The 17,907-nt window shown below is 41.9% G+C and overlaps 1 protein-coding gene across 2 annotated transcripts in view; it reads right to left on the reverse strand.

Annotated features, from left to right (window-relative positions):
• LOC122758693 (spermatid perinuclear RNA binding protein) overlaps positions 1-17,907 on the reverse strand; it is a 79,496-nt gene that overhangs the window by 49,511 nt on the left and 12,078 nt on the right. For both annotated transcript variants that reach the window (XM_044012977.1, XM_044012976.1), the window contains exon 2: positions 5,105-5,222. The gene's annotated coding sequence lies outside the window, so the exon portion shown is untranslated. The remainder of the gene's footprint in view (positions 1-5,104; positions 5,223-17,907) is intronic.

Genomic DNA, 17,907 nt, shown 5'->3' on the forward strand with positions numbered 1-17,907 from the left:
GGGCAGTGTGCTCGACATGACTGTTTCATTGCCCACTTCCTTCCTGTCTCACTCGGACTCGGGGGAGATGACGGAAAAGCAGAGAGAGAGAGAGAGAGAGTGAGTGTGAGAGTGAGAGAGGGGAAGGAATGGGAGGAGAGGAGAGGAAGGGTGATGTTGAGGGTTGTGTAAAGTGGAGCGAAAACATTGGGCAGGTAAAATGATTAGAGTTTAAAAGTTATAACAAATATAAGTGGTATAAAACCCCCAATTTAGTAATGTCGTACCTATTGAGACATTGTGAGTGTGTTTGCAATTCTTGCCAACATAATGGATGTGCCAATGTTTTTCGGCATTGAAGAAGTTGAGAGATATGACTTAAGTGTTTTTGTCAGCCCGCCCAAGGCTTTTACAACAAACCAGAAAAAAAAAAGGTAGTGGTATAGGGTGTAATTTTATAATTTCCTATTTAATGATACTAGATTTAACGTCGACGCTTCATTACCGCTGTCAAAATAAGTTAGCGGACGTCAAAGCAGAGTGGACAATTTAATAGTTAGCGTAGGAGGACGGAAAACTTGATGAATTATCGAGACAGAACAGATTTACGGCGACTGGAAATAAATAACACTTAGTGAAAAGGGTGGACTGATGGATTTAGAGAAGAATAATTGAGCCCGAGGTAGGATGGTGCATGGTTTATCAGGGGGGGAGTGAGCAAAGAGATAAAGTGAAGAGTGTAAACCAGTTGGAAACTGTTAAAGACAGTAGTGTATGAAGGGGGGAAGGAAAGAGACAGGAAGGAAGGAAAGTAAGAAAGGAAAGAAAAGAAACAGTGGTATAGTGATGAAAGACCAGAGAAGGAGAGAGGAAGAGCCTTATCTTTAATCTCAGCTGTCCTTTTCACACTTAACACATTTCAGTGCAAATTCACAATTAATGATTATGAAAATAAATAAATAATAAATAAAAATGTCATCGCCATCTCCATTAAAAGCACAAATGAACGTATACAATAAAGTTCCTCTTAGTTTTAAACCACATATTTACTTCACCCTACACCCTACTTATGTTTGAATTGCATATTGAATTAGACAAATGCAAATAGAGCCAGGATGCAAATGTGTTACCATAATCAGATGAGGTGTAAATGCACTAAAATGTCTTATCCATCTCCTCCAGAACAACACAAAGACTCATGAGTTTCATCAAAGCTCCTGATTGTGGGTTAAAATCCAGACACTGCTCATGTTTGAGGGAGAGTGTAGGATCATTTCCACGTTGTGAAGGTATTACACTGAATTACGCCCACACTTATTGTCATCACACACGCTATTTCCTGGAAATGACATGATATTACCATGATATTACTTCTCTATTTAACATTTTATTATTACCAAAGCCTAATGCAAGGTGTTAGCCAGGTATCATGTTTCCCCTCGCCATAATTACTCCAGCCACAAGAGGGTTTTCTCCAACACGTGTTGTTTTGGAGCATCTACTGTTGTCGCTCCTCTCAGGGGGGACAGTTTCCTAGAAACCCACATACGCCTCCGTGTTCAATCCTTTTTTCTTTTTTCTTTTTTTCTTAACACAGACAAAACGAAAACTTTTTCTGAAGTTTTTCCATCGTCACTTTCCGTACTCAGCCTCCGAGGTTCAACAGTGATGGACACTAACAAGCGTGAAAACAGAAAACAGTAGCAAACACAAACAAATGGGAGAGTGAGGAAACCCTTTGTCAGCTCTGTGGCATGATGTTTAGTGTCTCTCTGTAATTAGGTCACTTCTTTTAACCAGTATATGAACAAACAAGCAACATCATCACATCACCGTCCTGATGTGGACGTGTTTGTACTTGTGTGCGACAGAAGCTTTAGATTGCAGCCAGGCATGAGACGCAGGAGGTGAAATAAAAGGGATTCAGCCTCAACTTTTCCTCTTGGGATTGGTCGCCATGACTACGGAAGCATTTTCAGCTGATCGTAAGGACTAGCATGCGGAAGAGTGAGGGAGATGCACACAAAGACGGAGAGTGAACATGGTGGCACTGGGATAAATAGATTTAAAGAACTTAAATCTGCCACATACACAGCCTCATTTAGGACACAATTACCACGACACAGCTGCCACACGCGGCACTTAACCACGTGACATTCGATCTCCAGCGGAAAACGTGCGAGGTGGCAGGAGGGTGGGGTGGGGGGGACAAAGAGGCAGCGGCCCAATGTGCACTCCCTCCTCCGACTCTGACGGAAAACAGAAACCAACAAGAACAAAAACAGCATCGAGAGACGGCGACATCTCGTCTTACAACCACACAATCAGACTCCATCTATATTTCAAAAGTGATGGAAACCTGTGACAATGGCTTCTCATGATCCAAGATTAGTTGAGGGCACCTTTAATGAGGGAACGAGGGCAACAAGGAGATCACATTTCCATGCTGGCGGGCTAATTACAGCATCACCTGAGGGCTATTTGTCCAAATTTGGTCATAAAACATTTAAGTAGAGTATCTGAACTTATGCTCCGAAGCCAACTTTAATTAACCCGTCAACATCGAACTGTGGGCATTGAAAGAACTCTGGACCTCAATGTGAGGTCTGAATGCCCGTCAACAATATCTAATTGTTACTTATGTAACAGGGGAACATCCTCAGCTTTTCTTCTGAATATCTGACTTTGACATAATTCTGCTTGTATCAGCACAGTATTGTATGAAAACAGTAAATAAGTAGAAGTTGAGCTCAACAGAGGAAACGACTGTCTCTGTTTTTTCTCTCTCTCTTCAATAGCTTTGTCAATATTTACATAATGTGCAGTCAATGTTACAGACTATGAATTATTTATGGAGACTAAAGGAAGAGCCCCATAAGACATATACACCCTGTCTGTGTGCATGCGTGTGTGTGTGTGTGTGTGTGTTACCTCTTTAGGGCTTTTTTTGTGGCATAAACACAGACTTGTAGTCGTCATGGACACCAAATCATTTCTAGGAAACTGTTTACATTTAGGGCTCGGATTTGAATCGTGTTGAGGTAAAGATTAGGGTGAGGGCATTCATTAATAGAATTTAAGTGGAATACCTGTGTGTTTGTGTGTGTTGACTAAAGTGACGGTGAGAGAGAGTGTGAGACAGTGTGATGCGCTCTGCTGCGCTCACCGGCAAAGTCACTGCCTTCTCAAGGACACTGCAGCTAACGGTTAAGAAAGAGAGAAGGTATGACAAAAGGAAAAAGAAGAAGAAGAAGAAGACTGAATGGAATAAACGCACATAGAAATTAAGGGACAATTAAGATGAAGAAATGAGCAGAGAGAGCAAGGAGAGTGGAGGAGGCAGCAAATGAGATAAATGGGGAAGAAAAATAAGGCTGGGTCAGAACAAGGGTCTGTGGTGGACTTAGCAAGAGGAAAAGAAGTGGTTGTTTTGTATGAAACCAGTTTGCACGCTAATGATAACTCATCAGTGTTGTTGTTGTTGCTCATTGATGCTCACAACTGAACGTTTGCAGGGATACAAAATAAACTGACACATCTCAACAGTGGAGGAACTTTTCCAGCTCGTCTCCGTCACTTTAAACCTCTACAGCAATCACACACACACACACACACAGAAGCAGAAGGCCACATGCGTGAACTGCATGAAAGCTACTTTACATACATAAGTAGGCTGTTTATCAAAGCACTGAGTGATCTGCTTCCACGAGGACCTCGGGCTCTGATCAACTGTGAACCAACATTGTGTTTAACCTCAAAGCATCGGCAGTGTGCAGCTGTCACACCGAGGACCAGACCGTTCCTCCAGAGATGACACTGGCTGAAGAACAGGTGAGCACACAGGCCACAGGTGAAGTGACAGTATTAGCTTGAAATGAATACTGTAGAGAGAGAGTTTAGTCTGGTGGTTCAAATATAGTATAATATGCAACATTTCTAAAAATAATTATGAGTCTTGTTCATTTAAAACATTTCCAATGCTTTTTAAATCCAAAAAGCCTTCTATTCAAGGACCATTTCATTTTGGTCGCCCCTAGAGCCTAGGTTCAAAATTCAAGAGTCTTTATTGACATGTAACAACGAACATCATTACTGGCATTGACTGAAGTGTCAACTCAGTTTTGCACTAAACAAAAGACGTTCAAGAAAAATATAATAACACAATCTGTTTCACTGCTTTTTTTGTCTAGGTGGCTCCTGGGAGCTGATTGGTCGTACACAGGAGGTTCCAGTACAGGCCCGATGGCCCCAGTTGCACTTCCTTGAACCACTCACAGTAGATGTGTTGTGCTTGTTTTTAACAAACCTTTAAAATGGTTTGTTTCGTTTGTTGCTGGCGGTTGGTAAGAGGAAGTCTCCTTGTTCATGCTGCGATCGGGTTTTCCCCTAGGCCTGACTGTAACAGTTACCCATCTCTTCTATAGCTTCCCCCATTATGAAACATCAGAGTGAGGAAGGAAATGTGCAGTCTTTTGTGTTTCCATGATATTGTGTGTATTTGTCACTAATGGACCATGACTACTCATTGCTGTGCCGGTGGGGAAACCAAAGGCAACAACAACAACAACAAAAAAACGAGTCCCCTGATCCTATACTGCCTACGCTGTCTCCCGTCTCCTGTCTTTTGTGTCACTCTTACAGTAAATACAGGTTTTCACCTCTCGGCCCCAACCGGGCTTGTGCCAACATGTGGAATTTGATGGTCTGCTGTTTCCACTTGAGGACGATCGGGCAGATCTGTGCCGACATTCTTGAAGCTCAGCTCACGACGTGCTCGTGACACACGTCTGAAAATGGCACCCGACATTTGACTCCTGTCCCATCTTTCACTCTCTGGGTAGTTTGTCATAAAAATGAGCCCTGATGCGATGACACACACACACACACACACGTACACACACACGTACACCTCTCACACTCTCTCAGCTGTGGAGCTCAGCGGGGGTGTGAACCAACATGTCCGCTACAGTGCCTCTCTTGTTTTCTGGCTGACTGGGCAGCACTGTAAACAATGAGCCAGCAAGCCCGCAAGCAGCCTTTCACATACACAGCGAGACAGAGATGTAGTGCAGAGAGATATAAAGACACGGCGATAAGAGCGGGATCCGTTATTCATTTTGCTCACCTCCCCTCTATCCTCCTTATCTCTTTATCAGCCCACTTCTTTTCCCCCAGCGTCTCTCAGCCAGTCCGTCCGTCCGTCTGTCTGGAGTCACCGTGTCAGAGCGAGAAGGCTTCAGTACCTGAGGGGAAAACACAAGTTCAGAGGTCCTTAACATCAGTGTGACAGCACTTAAGGATCAGGTTCAGCTTTACTTATGTCACTGACCAGCAGGCTTCTAACAGAGAGGGGGGAGGGGGGGATGTGTTTGCTTAAAACATGATGGGAATGTTTCTGCTTTCACAGAAACAGAGAGCTGCACATTAAAAACTGATGAGAGAATGAATGATCGAGACCTCCGTCACCCACTCTGGTGAGTGCGTCTTTAATCTCCGGGTGATAAGAGTAATTATTTGGCGATGAGGTATGACTGATTCACTTGCGTTGGGACAGAAGCGGGAACAGAACTGACGACTTTATAAACGTGTTTCTGAGAGACAGCTGATCGAAGGGGAAAAAAATAAATTAATTAATTGACGCCCTGGTCCCGTACTTGCAACATAAATAAGAGCGTGCGGCGACAACATTCACTCTGCATGCACACACCTCACGGAGTATAGGGAAGTCGGATGTGTGCGCCCTTGCTGCAGCAGCCGCTGTCGGCTTTTTCACCTTCAAACCGCTCTGTAGTGGTCTGAATATTCAAAAGCAAGCTTCACTCTGCAGTTTCAAAAACTCAGACCCAACTGTCTTTGCTCTCACGTGGCTTTATGTTTGGTCATGTATGTGCTCCATGATGTTCCTGTAGTAGTTGCTGGAGGAAACCCTGCTATCTATGCAGTACTGTTCTTAGAAATCCTTCCCAGTCATTTTTAGGACGATATATGAGACAGCTTCACAGAAAGAAGACACAGCCTGTGGAAAAATGGGGCCATTAACACTTTATTAGCCACTAGCCAATGTGACCCCTCTTTTCTATCAGCTACAGCACTTTGAGGCCCCATTAACTGATGGACCAATAGTCATTAAATAATTATGTAAATTTGCACTAGTGTAAATCAGCGAGGACAGTTGAGATCGCTGGACCAGTGGGAGAGATATATATACACACAAATCTACTTTGTTTGTGAGCGGATCTTTTAAAAGATAAAACATACATCTGTCAAAGGCCTGTATTTAAATTAGGGTTACACACAAATCACTGTCTGTGATCAACCTGATGAACCGGATACTGAAACCTGACACACCTGAAACACACACACACACGACGTGCTTGACATGGCCAAGAAAATCAAAACAGGACAAACGCTGCAGTGTTTGCTGAAGCTGTGTTTTGTTGAAGACGAGGCCGCACCTTAGGTAACACAACATAACTGACGTGGGTGTTGGTTTTGGAGTAATAGACGCGACACCAAGGTTCGGCAAGACAAACTGGTTCCCAGTTCCATTCGGAGTGAATTCTCATACATGCTATAAGCGCACTGCTGCTGCGGCTATATAGTAACACATTCACTTCCTTATACAACACTTTATAATATATGGTTTGTTTAAAAAAAAAACCTCTGTGTGCATTGCATTTAAAATGAAAAACAACGCTTTTCTTATTAGCAGAGTTAGAAAGTTGGCAAACCATCAAGCAAAGAACTGGTGGCCCTGAAACATGCAGATTTTTTTATTTGGATCCCTCTGTGTATACTGACGTTTACCTTGTGTCTTTTCTTTAAAGGTTGTCCTTCAAAGTGCAGTATTCAGCATTGTGCGACTTGAACGGTACACAAATATGGGTCCTTGAAAAGCCGGGCTGAAAAATGAATCAGCAAATGTGACCTAAGCGTCTAACCGTGTGAAAACCCTGAACTCAGAGAAGCCACCTTTATACATTTTGCAGCAAAACCAAACGCCTCATAGGCAGCAAATCGAAAATATGATCATTAAAAAAGTGTTCGTGGGCACTCTACTTTAGGTTTTAAGTACTAGTTAGTCCTTTCCAGTGAGGAATTCTTACGCGTGTGGTGATTCTTTTTAAAGACGCTGGAGCATGACATCCACAAACATACAGCATTACCTACTGTCATTTGCCAAACCTACATATATAACTTGATTTCATTAGAGATGGTGTGAACATACACAGTAGACATGCATAAAAACAGAAGTTTTCTGTCTCTGTCCCTCGCTCTCCTGCACATCTGCTACCCCATGTGCAGAGACCAGCACTCTTTATTTCTCTGAATAAAGCCAAGCACGCTCCAGATCTGTGACTCACCCCTCACTATTAAGCTTTTCATATCCTGACTCATTGATAGACACTTTCTCACCTGGTGGTTTTGAGGGCAGCAGACCCTTGAAATCATGCTTTTTTTTTCAGTTTAATATCCCTGCACCTTTCCTTGGCTTTTATTCACGATGAATCAGCCGGTGAGCCGGTGCTGCACAGTTGTATGTATGATGGTGTACGCGTCAGCAAGAGAACCAAGAGAATAATAATTCACCAAATGATGTGTGAGCACACATCATTTTATTGATTGAGCATTTACAACATTGTTATTTCTTAAAATAAAAGATGTGGGACCTTAAACGTGCCCCCCTGTAACAGAGACTGTAACACAGGGGTCTCAGGTGGCCCGCCAGTCAATGTCCTGCTGCCCTACACTTATTTTGAAATGATAAAATTCAACATTTAGTTATATATAAGCCTGTGTAGTTAATTACAATTGTCTACATGCATATTTTGATTTAATGTTTTAATTCTGTTATTTACAGATTCATTTTGCGTCATACAAACACTTTTACTTTGAAATGGTGTGCGATGTCATCCTGAATATTTGTAATTGCAACATTATTATGGATTATCAAAATAAAATTTTAACTTTTTTTAAACTGAATTGTTGCACTTATTTCACTTGACCCGGCCCCTCCTGACCAGACTAGAAGTTCACTGGCCCCCAGCTCATTTGAGTTTGAGGCCTCTGCTGTAACATCACTGTCAGTATCACCTACAGCAGGATTGCTAAACGTACGGCCCGCGGACCAGAACCGACACGCAGAATGAATTTGTGTAAATTTCCCATTGTGATTGGAATATAATAGTAAATTGTTCAGTTCCAGATACCAGATGTTTTGTGCCTTTGTGGATCCACTGTGATCTGTACGTTGTAATGCACACATGTAAATGCTAAACTTAGGCATAATATTGTTTAAATTGCACTTGTTTTTCTCAGTAAATGTCAGGTTGTTCATATTATGTTACTTAATAAGATGAGACAAATTTAGAGTTCTTGTTGTTTATAGGTTATTATGCTATTATTTTATTAGTCCGGCCCACTTGAGATCATGTCCTGAGTCGATTCCACGGGGAAACTCCAGGTTGCTCTTATAAAAATATAACAGATCGCTTTGTTGAATTCTAAATTTCCTTCTCTATTCTTCTTTTAAGAAATAAAATCATAATGAATGTGTCTATTAAATATTCATCCACCCTTACTGTATGAAAGAGAATCTTTAACCTCATTCTCAGTTGAAAAATATTACAATGCCATTCTAATTCTAATTCTAAACGTCATTTGAATTGTAGTGATGCTCTTGCACTCAATAAATCATTTGTGTGTGTGTGTGTGTGTGTGTGTGTGTAATTGTATTTGTTAACTCTTAAGAGCATTTTGAAAGGACCAGTTGTCCTCATGGAGACCAAAACCTGGGATAATGCTTTATTTAAGCTGTCCAAATGAATGGAGGTCAGTGCAGTGTGTGTGTCTGTCTGCCTGTCTGTCATGTGATTCACAAAATCACAGATGCTGTAATGCTGCACAGACAGATTGCACTACAGAAAGAGGGGGTGCTGGTATTTCTGCTTCTATATTTCCTTTGTGATATGGGACAGGTTGGCCACTGTATCTCCACTTAGCCTTGGCCCGGGAATTACAATCAGGAAACGACTAGAGGGTGAAGGGAGACAGCTGGGCTGTAGCTCGATGGATCGTAGGTGGGTGGATGCGAGGTGAAAACAACATGAATACATGAATGAAATGGAGATCAAGGGATTAAGAGTTGGCATGAATACAGAGAGGCCTGGTTTGTATACGATGCGATCCATGTTTGCATTCCTCCCCGAGTCACACCAGAGTCGAGGGCGCAGAATGCAGCAGGGAAATGGGTAAACATGTCCTGTGTGATGAAGGAGGTAGAGAGCGTGAGCGTGGGAGTGGAGGAACATGGGAAGGAAGTGAGAAAGGAAGTGTGTGGGGGGCGGGGGGGGGTAGAGCAGAGCGAGAAGTGCCAGAAAGTTCGTAGCTTTAACCTGCTGTTCATCATTCCTTCTGCTCCTGCAACTCTTTATCCCTTCCACGGAACAAGAAACGCTATTTAAGCTGATACAGACTCTGCCACTGCAGCGTATTGTGTTGCCTATTGCACATCTCTATTCCCCTGGAGCAAGTGTTCCGAGAAATGAAATTCCCTATAGAAGACATTTTTGAACGGATCAAACATACCTTTTGAGGATCCTGAGAATAATTTTGACTTTATGAGAAATGATCCAGAAAAGTCCTCGCATGCACTCACGAAAGGCCGAGCTCACCATATATGGTTTCCTATTGTTTCCAATTAGAAAACAATAGATTTCTATCCGCAAAAGAAGACAATGTAATGCTTTTTCAGCACTGTATCTTTCCTTTATTGATCACAGTGTTCCCGTCCTCCTAGCTCAACAAAATCTAAGTCAAATGAATAGCATCTCTAAGTGAAATAGTGGTGCAGTAACCTTTAGTTTTGCGCAGATTTTTAAATGAATGCATGCCATCCTAATTATGTTTGTTATTCTGTGTATTTTAGAAAATCTTCGGGGTGTGACTCTAAGCCAGGTCTCTAAAAAACACACACTCTGTCCTGTAATGACTCGTGGGTTCATGTACACACACACCTACAAAGGCACCCCTGTGTCAAACATCACTTAAATACAGTCTATATGTTGTTATCCATACAGCTACAGCAGCTGTTGGCACATGTGTACGTCCAGGCGTGGATCACTTAAATCACCGCTTGCAAATTTGCCCCCGTCCAGCGCTGAACAGAGGCTCAAATGTTTAACACTAAGCCTTTGCTGCAGCACAGAACACGCGTACACATCCTGTCAATTCCCGTGTGCACAAACATACGCGACCCAATAAATGGTGCAGTGTCTTTGACACTGGGGTATAGAGCGCAACCAAGACAAACTGAAGCTGAAGGAGCGGAAGGAAAAAAAACAAACCAAAGAAGACATGAAAACTGTTTTATAGGAATAACCAGAAATAAGGCTGGGACTTTCTGATTCAACTTGATTATGATTCACTCGGTCCCAATTGGGTTGGATTTCTAAATTTGTTAGCTTTGATACCAAATCATTTACAGATGTATTTCAATTTCCATTTTGTTCAGTTATGAAAGGGATTTTCACAGAACTAATGCTTCAAATTTGACTCCAGTGTAGTTACATAAATGCACACCTCATTTCTTATGTGAGTAAGTAAAGTAAGTAAAGTTTATTGCTATAGCACCAAATAATAGCAATAAACTAGTACAACTTTACGGGCGAGTTTGTTCATTTAAGAAGTGTGCAAATTGCCAAGATGGACGCCAAATTCATAATGGCCGACTTTCTGTTGAGTTGAGGCCGTGGTCCCAATTGACTTTTTTGTTCATTTTGGGCTATTACGAGTTCCCACCAAGTTTCGTGAAATTCGGTGCAACTTAATCTTGGCTTGCTCCATCCACATTTCGCCTTAGGGGGCGCTTTAGAGCCCTATGCCCATATCGCAGTTTTGCCTGACCTTACCTGCGTGCAAAGAATCAACAACAGAATCAACAGAATTTAAGTAACATAAAGACAGAGGCAAAGTCTTCCATAGTTTGGGAGCCACTGCCCCTCTGGTCCTAAAGCTTGTGTGGGAAACAACAAACAGCCTCTGACCTGTGATGTAAGAAGGCGCTCGTCCATGAAAAGCTGAAGGACGCAGATTTTTAAAATGTTCTCTAAAATGAACCAGTGAAGTGATGCTAAAGCTGGTGTGATGTGATCTCTCTTGCGTGAGACCACATGACCCCACAGTGCGACTACAATAAAAGACGTAGGCGTCAATTCAAACTCAAAACCTTCAAAAGTTGAAAACATACAGTCTCAAAGGGCATCAGACCTTTGAGATTTAAGTAGCGACCAAGTTGCTTAGCTGTGAGTGCGGCTCAGCCTGAATCCATGTCTTCTTTTCTTATCAGGAGATGACAACAGTGACGTTACACGCGTGTAATTGTTGCTAGTTTTACATCACAGATGTCAAAGTCATGAACAGTCAAGTAAAACTTGAGATTTGTTTAGAAAAAACAGGAAATACCATATAACAATTGTATTAATTGATATCAGATCGTTCAAATAAAGATTAAGACAATCAATTTTCTGGACCCAGCCCTCATGATGTCTCATTATTTCTGTATATCTGTCTCTACAAATCACACTAAAGAGTCTCTGATGTGATTAAACCACAAAAAATATAAACACATGCTCGCAGCAGCTCTGCGTCTCCCCTGTGAGAGGGTTTCATTTCGAGAATAAACACCCAGTGGTCTATTTTCCAGTTTTATAGTCCGTACTTCGCTGCGTAAATGCAGCGCCGCTCACCCAGATCCATCACATCAGCCTGACAGGTGACACAGAGCTTTGAAAAGGAGAACATGAGGGAGGCAGAGGGACGGGGTCGACTCCTCGTGTTTCTCTCACCCACACGTGCATCGATACATGCAAACACTAAATGAGAAGGAGTGACTAAGTCTTGCCCCGGGGCTCCGTACAGTAGCTCTTAACAAATTCGAGCCTTGCCCAATCATTTCCCTCCCCCCCGCTATGTTGCCATGGCAACCTGCCTGTCTCCTTGTCTGTATTTTGGGAAGGGTGAGACTTTAGCGGCGCGTTAATGTGTGTAAGTGTGCGTACGTGTATGTGGTGTAACCCCATCAGATGGGGTCTTAACACATTCTCTCAGGCAAACTTCAACTCTCTCACACACACACACACACACACACACACACACACCTGCTAGCTAGACATCTGAGTGGGAACAGTGTGTGACAGCAGCGAGGCGAGCTGTGCCGAGCGAAGATGGGGGACGTCAGAGAATAACTCGTGTGTGAATGACGAAATTGCTTGTGACCCACATGTGTCATTCCATTAAGTACCCAAACCATATCCAAAGAACACTGACCTGACCTCAGCTACACAGCAGAGCCAGAATATAGACTACGTTCCTTTTCACATAATACAAAACCACATTTATAAGAGATCAACTCTCAGGGAATTATTAGTATTCTTACAATTGAAGTAATATTTCAACCATTTGCATTTAGCTTTGTATTACGAGAATAGAGGAAGTATCTTTGAAAAATTGTGCTTCCCAACCTCAGTTTCCCCTGAGTCGAGCGATACCTTCATTCTTTTCTTTGTTACGTGTCCACCAGTGACACTTGCTCCGAGGATTCAAACTGCAGCGCTAATTCACACTTTCTAGACCCACTCGTAAGGGGGCGGGACCTCATTCCTAACAGGTAAACAGTGTCCGCCATCTTTGCTAGCGTTTTTTTTTTTTAATTTCTATTAAAACTATTTCTGGTACAAACAACGGTGAATATTTTTGTACTCTTTGCTCTGAGAAGCAATAACTTGTCAGATATTAAGTGTTGATCATCAATATAACATTTTGTTTGTCTTCTTCAGTCAATATACAAGAATCATCATGATGCATGTCAGAAAATGTGTTGAAGAAATCACTTAATTGTGGTAGATTTTTTTATACTTTAGTCTTTATGGACAGAGACTAACAAGCACTGTGTTGGTGCATAAACAATAAATCAATACACAGTTTACTGATCTTTGCTTATTGCTATTGAAGAAATATCCCGACAGTCAGTGTTAATGAATTATTGCCCTGCCTATTATGTAAATAAATTTAATCCAAGCTTTCAGTAGTGACCTTAGTTCCTCTAATGTGATGTATTGTGTTGTATCAATAACATCTAAAAAAACAAATAAGCAATTAATAAATGACTGTAAAGAATAAACAATAATAAGATAGGAACAATAGCTTCGTCTCTATAATTTATTCTCTTTTTGCGAGCGAGTTTTATAGGAGTGTGTAATTTATTATTTTCTCTACTCTTTGATTTATTCATTGGTAAATCCTTGAGGTTATGAACAGGGAGATGGTGCAAAGATTTCATAAAAAAAAAACCTCCTGATGCCACTAACACACAGCTCTGATAATGAAGATGAACGCATCCACAGAGAAGCCGTGTATGTTCACTTATACACCCCTGAAAACAGGGCAGCGGAGTCAGGACTGACAGATATGGGACTCATGTGTGTGTGTGTATCAGAAGTGAGCTTACAGCAGATGTCACCTTGCAAGCGAAGCACACGTTCGTTTGTGTTTGTGTGTCGCTCTGTGTGCATTTGTTTGCTATCAGGTAAAGATGACAAGGACGATAAGAACACTTAAGGACCAACATTTCACTAAAAACTCTGTGCCATCTGCCCGCCGGCCGGTACACAAATATAAACACAAGTCTTCTCTTACTCTGCTATTTCTTTATCGCCCCGCATCGCTCCACTTTTCTCTCTATTCTCGCTCTCCGCAGCCCTGCCATCCATCATCATTAGGAGGCGAATGGATGACCTGTCTACACCTGCAACCACTCTCTGTCCCTGTATCCTCTGGAGGGGGAGAGGAGAGGAGAGGAGAGGAGAGGAGAGGAGAGGCACAACAAATGGGGCTGTGAAGTTAATTTATTAAATTTAATTTAATAATGCAAAAGTAATAATACTGCTGTTCTCTGTTATGCCAGTTTTATAACTGGCACTGACTCATTTGAGAACTGACCATTTGGCTGAAATCCCAACCTTTAATATTGTTTTTTTTTTTTAACATAAACCGCAGTGGCATGTTCCTACAACAACATAAAATACAGTATGTAGTTATCTCTGCTAGCAACACTGAGATACATGCATTAGCTTTTTTTTCTTTTTTTTTTAAAAATTGTAAATCATCGCTCTTTCTCTACTGTAACAGAGCCACTTGGGACCACTTAAAATCTAATTCCATATGCTCAATATAATTTTAACACAACCGAAAAAAAATAATAAGTCCCTCTCCAATTCTATACTTTTTCATCATTTGCTCGTGTTGAAAAAAATAATTGTCTTCTCTCACATTTTTGCTTGGGCCACTGTTGCGAGATATGGAACAACCAATCCTGTGTCTCTCTGTACCAAAACGAGGAGGAGGAGGAGGAGGAGGAGGGAGCTGCAACTGAATCTGTTCATCCCGACAGGAGGATGGAGGATCAATGCCAACGGAGACGAGTAGAGAAAGAGGGGAAGAAGAAGAAGGTGCTGGGGGGAGGAGGATGCTAAGATGGAGGAAGGGGAGAGAGAAGAGTGCATGGAGGCATATGGATGAGGGGAGGACAAGCAGAGGACAAAACTATTGTCTCCTGTTAATATGTAAAAATAACTCTGTTGCTGCCTGGTGGAGGAGCTAACTGGGTCAGAGAATTCCCAGGGAGAGAAAGAACGAGAGTGGAGAGAGAGAGAGAGAGAGAGAGAGAGTAGAGAGGAGAGGGAGGTATCACATTGATTCAGATTGTGAAGCTGCTGAAGTGTGACTCCCTCTCGCTCACCTTAGGCTGTTCGGAAATCTCTGGACACTTCCGTGCCACGCGGCTCCCCGTCTGTCTGTCTGACTAACGACGTCTTTCACGCACCCTCCCAAATCTTTCTTTTACTCAGTCTCTGCTTCTTTCCAAACTCAGCTAAAGTTAATCTCACACACTTTCCTCTCATGTCATTCCTCTCACGTCATCTCGCCTTTCTGTCACTGCAACACAAATCCTACAACATGGGTGAATACAACTCTGTGAGCATTACATTACCAGTCGAGCTATTAAAGACACATAATCTAATCACCCGGCAGTTTGACAAATCTGCTATTTATTATGATGTTTAAACTAAGTGATTTTTTTTTTTATTATAATGCATTACTTTCATTTCTTATTTTTAAATGGATTTCTGTGTAAGAATGACTAGTTCCTGTGATATTGTGCTCCATACAATGCTTTTTTGTGTCCTATTTCCAATTCTCATTGTCTACGTTCACCTCGCCTCTGAATATCCGCCACACTTTTTCCTCTCTCTCCTATTCTGAAATAATATTTCAGGAACTGAATAACGTTCGCTGAACCACATGTTTCATGATCTGCTGTGTTTCTGGGATTTCTGCACTACGGCCCAAACTACCAGCGCAGCTATAAGACTAACCCATAAACCATGAAATTTGTGTTGGTCAGCAGTTCTGAGCGGTAATTAAAATTTTTATTGATGAGGAACGCTGTAAGCATACTAACTAATGTGCTGACTATTAATCAGACCACGGACTGTACATGTGTAAGCCACAGCCATTCGTCTCAAAGACAAATTAATACAGGGGCCTTGATGCAGAGGAGAATTTTCCCACCTGTGCATTTTTTTTCTTAGACTTATGGTCAAAGGTACACCATTTTTGGCAAACGTAAGGTTCTTCTATGCAGAATAAAAATGCAGATCCTTTTTCTTTGTTTTCTACCGTTACTTTTGGAAAATAAGACGGATCATGCAGAGAACTTGTGACATGATTGAAAGTGGCAACTGGCCTCACCCATAATAATCTGAATTCCCATTATGAAGCCTCCAGAATCACAATTTGACCAGAGCCATGTTGACTTATGAAACCATTAGTTCAGAGGGGTCAAGCGCCAGACACCTAATGGACAATATCCCCTCATATGTACCGCACTTTATCATCGAGTTTCCTCTCAGTCGGATCCTAGTTTGCCAGAATATACATCACATTCTGTTGAGGAAGACCTAAATCAAGCAATTGAGACCATTGTCTCATCAGGAAAATGTTTACTGATGTTATAAATCAATTGAGACCTCGGTGCATTGTCACATAGATGTCCATTTACTTCCTGTTTGACTTCACAGAGTAAACTGAATTGGAAGAATCCGTCCATTTTTGAGGGATACTGGGCCATTGGACGGGAGGAAAACTACCAAGTAGAAAAATTGGTTCAACTTTACAAATCAGACAAAACATCCAAATGTTTGTACATGCCTGTCGGTTCAATCGGGGTAGAAACGACGATGAGACCACACAGCAGTCAGAGACAATGACAAAAAAACCCATTTCAGCTGCCAGGAAAATTGGTTGCGATTCAAAGGAAAAAATCCACGAGCAACTGGGAAATAAAAGTGGTGTTTTCTCAAGATGCTCAATAAAACGTGGCTCAAAGAGCATGTAGACAAGCTCGAAAAAGCATGGAATGAAATCATTTGGACACAAGGCCGAGTTTAACCCCCCCCCCCGACTGTCCATAAACTGTGTAGTTTATGGAGCAAACACCACGGTCTCTTGACCTCACAGCCTCCAAATCGCCAAGGTTCTTTGGAGAGTCCTCAAATGTGCAGATCATGCGTGACGACGCCAGACGTTACAGGACCTCGAGCCACTAGGGCTTAACAACTGGAGGGGTGAAATATGGAACTGGGATTTTTCTGGCCATCTATTGCCATCAAAGTCAAACTTCAGTTCAATATTTACTGTGGTAGATTTAACACAACATTACTCTACTTACATTGCTATTGTCCAGGCCTAAACCATGTGATCACATAGATATTCTCCCTTCTCCATTCAATAAAGGTGTTACAACCCCAAATATCCAAATAAAGAAGAATTCTTTAACATGTGCAAGAGTTAAAAAATTATTAAATGATTAAGAACATGAGATCTAAATGGATGAACCTGCAAGGCTGGTCCAAAATGGGCAGGGCTGTTTCTTGGCTGGCTGACTGGAGGCAACAGAAATAGCCTACGCTGACGACGGCATATGTAATCCACTGCCGCAGTCCACCAGGGTTCCATAACACCACTTGCTTTATATCCCTCTCTGTACACGGGGAAGTGCATGTGATGGTGACAGAGTGATGGCACATATAAAATCCACCAGACCACAAGCAGAAATACCTCTTAATAATATATGTTTTGTTCTTACTGCTGCACTGGTGCACTGCGATCTTTTTTTAACCAAAAGGAGCAAATAGGACTGTAGTTTATCCTGCTGAACATAAAACACAATATTATCCCTGTCATCTGGGGGGCTTTTAGTTGAAGGAACACTGCACTACAGTGTCTCTACAGTACATCGTACGCAGCAAACATCCACTCAGGGTCATTGAGAGGAAGCGCTATGAAGCCAGGCTTCTGTGCGCCTTTGTGTGCCAGTGGAAAAGTGAAAAAATGCTGGATGATGTGTCAGCTGGAGTCATGACTTTCAAACTGTTCAAACTGAAGACAGCAACTTAGACATTATGGACATCAAGATTCCTAAAGTTTGTAAACCGTGACTGTGGAATAATCAGAACACAAAACTATGCAGGTTTCTGGCCCAAGACAATGCTGTGTATTGTTTAGATTAGAGCCCACTAACCCGAGAGGTTTAAAGTCCATAAGCATTAAAACAATAAAGTCATTTAATAACTGACTGAGACGCGAGCGAAACGCTAACACTTCCTTCTTTTGCTGAGACTTTGCTCTGTGGCAAATATCTTTACGTTTACATAACTCAAGCGCCGACCGCACGTTCACATATACCAGTGTTGACAGTGTGTGAGCATTTATCCCAAATAACTAAGCTAATCAGATACAAACACAGTGATTTCAGTGTTTCAGAGCATCGTGTGCCGCATACTCGCAATTCTCTCGTGGATAAAACAC

This window comes from Solea senegalensis, linkage group LG21, assembly GCF_019176455.1.
Source record: "Solea senegalensis isolate Sse05_10M linkage group LG21, IFAPA_SoseM_1, whole genome shotgun sequence".
NCBI lineage: Eukaryota > Metazoa > Chordata > Actinopteri > Pleuronectiformes > Soleidae > Solea > Solea senegalensis.